The sequence below is a fragment of the Octopus bimaculoides genome, chromosome 2 (genome assembly GCF_001194135.2).
Source record: "Octopus bimaculoides isolate UCB-OBI-ISO-001 chromosome 2, ASM119413v2, whole genome shotgun sequence".
NCBI classification, from domain to species: domain Eukaryota; kingdom Metazoa; phylum Mollusca; class Cephalopoda; order Octopoda; family Octopodidae; genus Octopus; species Octopus bimaculoides.
The window spans coordinates 186,065,629-186,068,804 of NC_068982.1; positions in this window are offsets into that span (position 1 = coordinate 186,065,629).

Below are 3,176 nucleotides of genomic sequence, written 5' to 3' on the forward strand. Positions count from 1 at the left end.
TACCAACCATATGGTTCCGGGTTCAGTCCCACTGCGTGGCACCTTGCGCAAATGTCTTCTATTATAGCCTCGGGCTGACCAAAGCCTTGTGAGTGGATTTGGTAGACGGGAACTGAAAGAAGCCCATCCTGTATATGTGTGTGTGCGTGTATGTGTATGTGTTTGTGTGTCTGTGTTTGTCTCTCCACCATCGCTTGACAACCGATGTTGGTGTCTTTACGTCCCCATAACCTAGCGGTTCGGCAAAAGTGACTGATAGAAATAAGTGCTAGGCTTGCAAAGAATAAGTCCTGGGGTCGATTTATTCGACTAAAGGCGGTGTTCCAGCATGGCCGCAGTCAAATGACTGAAACAAGTAAAAGAATAAAAGAATTAAAGAATAAAAGAATATACACAATTACATAGTAATGTTGATTACATTTCGTGATAATTGTAGAATCGGTAAACTTTCGCTATTCTGTTATTTTTTTATCCTTTATTCTTTTACTTCTTTCATTCTTTGGACTGCGACCATGCTGGGGTTCGGCAAAAGAGACCGATAAAATAAGTACTAGGCTTACAAAGAATAAGTCCTGGGGTCGATTTGTTCGACTAAAGGCTGTGCTCCAGCATGGCCGCGGTCAAATGACTGAAACCAATAACAGGAAGCAAAAGAAATGTTTATCATTTTGGAAATGGTGAATAGCTTTTCTTTTAATAGTATTTAGTTCTTTCTTTTCTACTCTAGGCACAAGTCCCGAAATCTGGGGGGAGGGGGGGCCAATCGATTAGATCGACCCCAGTACGCAACTGGTACTTAATTTATCGAGCCCTAAAGGATGAAAGGTAAAGTTGATATTATTAAAAATGCTAAGACGGCAAGCTGACAGAATCGCTCGAACGCCGAGGGAAGAGCTTAGCGGTATTTCGTCTGCCGCCACGTTCTGAGTTCAAATTCCGCCGAGATCGACTTTACTTTTTATCCTTTTGGGAGTCGATAAATTAAGTACCAGTGAAACACTGGGGTCGATGTAATCGACTAGTCCCCTCCCCCACAAATTTCAGGCTTTGTGCCTTTGGTAGAAAGGATGTTATTAAAAACATTTTATCTCGCAGAACTCCCAGAATTATTTCAAGGAACATATTTTGTAAAATATTTACATAGGAGATGTTGAATGGTGAAGAGTCTAGTAGAACATGCGAGGGTAGGGTGCTGCTATAATGTTCTGAGGAGTAGAGACTTGGGAAATAACGATAAAAAAAGACCGAGAAAGAGAGGGGAAATAAAGTCGAACAATTGTGGACGATTTTTAAAGAATTTTGGTCAATGGTGGTTTTAAATTTCATGTAGGGTTAGGTCATTAGTACCTTTAATGTAGAGCTGGAGGAGCGACTAATCTGTGACATATTAAATGTCTTATCCAGAAGATGACATCACTATCTCTTGTTTTACGCCGTGTCAAACGCTGATAAGCCGCAAACTCAGTTATTTTAGCTTAGCCTGAAAAAAATTTAGTTTATATTTCAAATATTTATCTCGTTAAGATTTGAAAAGTGCAGCATATGCTTATCACAAAATATACACTGCATAATAACGATAGCAATTATAAAATCAGAAATAGAAATTAAATCCCAGTGGAAACTGTGACCCGATGATCAGTATAACATGTGAAAGAAATAAGGAAAGACGAACCTTAAATAATTATTTCAATGGATACATACATAAAATACATACATACATGCATGCATACATATATACACAAATGTATGTATGTACGCATATGTGTATGTATAGTGATTACTTCAGCGCTCTAACAAACTGTTGCTGGAATTCAATTAAAAGGGCTCTGGATAAAAATGTTTGAAATATAAAACCTCAGAGAGAAATAGCAACAGTTTGATATATATAAAATGGTGAGTCACAGAATGTTCCAGAGGTTAACAGGAAGTTAAAACATGTACAGAATGAAAGAAGGGTAAATTAAGCTGCTAAGTGGATAAGAAAGAAAATTGAGAGAAAATGGCGGAGGGAAAAAGAGATGGGACAAAATGCAATAGAGAGTATATATAGATATATTGAAAACAAAACAGAATATATATGGTTATCTAGAACAGTGCTTCTCAAACTATCTGATGTGGCATACCGGCAGTTTTTTTTCCAGTGTGCCAGGGACTGGTAACATTTCTTAGTAATATTAATTTATACTGGAAACAATATATATAATGAATATAATAAAAGTTGACAATTTTTTTATCTTATATCTATTTTGTAAACAAATAATACAATATTGCACAAGCATTTTATAATGTTTCTTTCTTTTCTGGAAACTTGCTGCGTATCGGCAGTTGATGGCTCGCGAACCGGCACCGGTCCGCCGACCGCCACTGTGAGTAGCACTGATCTAGAAGACAAATGCCGTGTAAATAGTTTCCTAGAAGACAAAAGACTGTGCATAGCTAGCTAGGAAACAAAAGTTGTGTGTATAATTATCTAAATGATAAAAAAAACTGCGTATATAGTTATCTAGAAGACAAATGATTATGTATACAGTTATCTAGAAAACAAGAACTGCGTATACAGCTATCTAGAAAACGGGTCTATAGTAATGCTGGCGCAATATATAAACTAAACAGATTAAGAGTGTCAGGTTTGGAGAATAGCAGAATAAACTGTAAATAAACGAGGAGAAGGTAACAAGAAACCATTGCAGTATGTCTCCTAAGAAAAATCATGACTCTTCAGTCTTTCGCGTGAAGATTCGTGATTGACGATGGCTGTAGGAACGGCACCTGAAGAGAAAGAATTTCATATACAAACTGAAAATCATGGCTTTGTAAGAAATGGCTGTGAAGGGAATCTGCTCCGACTGAGAAACGAAACCGTTGACTTGCTTCTTTCTTATTCAGTACATGCCTAGAGTGATTCAATTCCGAATCACTCGTTGCAGCACGGAGTCATGGTTTGTCAAGTTGGCTAATCCAGAAAGTGTGGCTTCAACCCTCCAGCCCTCATCCGGTGTCTTGGGGAAATTTCGAACCTGAGTTCTATTCCTTAGGTATTTTTCGATGTTATTATTATTATTAATAATAATAATAATAATAATAATAATAATGATAATAATAATAATAATAATAATAAAGAGTTAGAACCAGCGGAGAGCTACAAATACCTAGGGGTAATTGAAGGGGACAATATC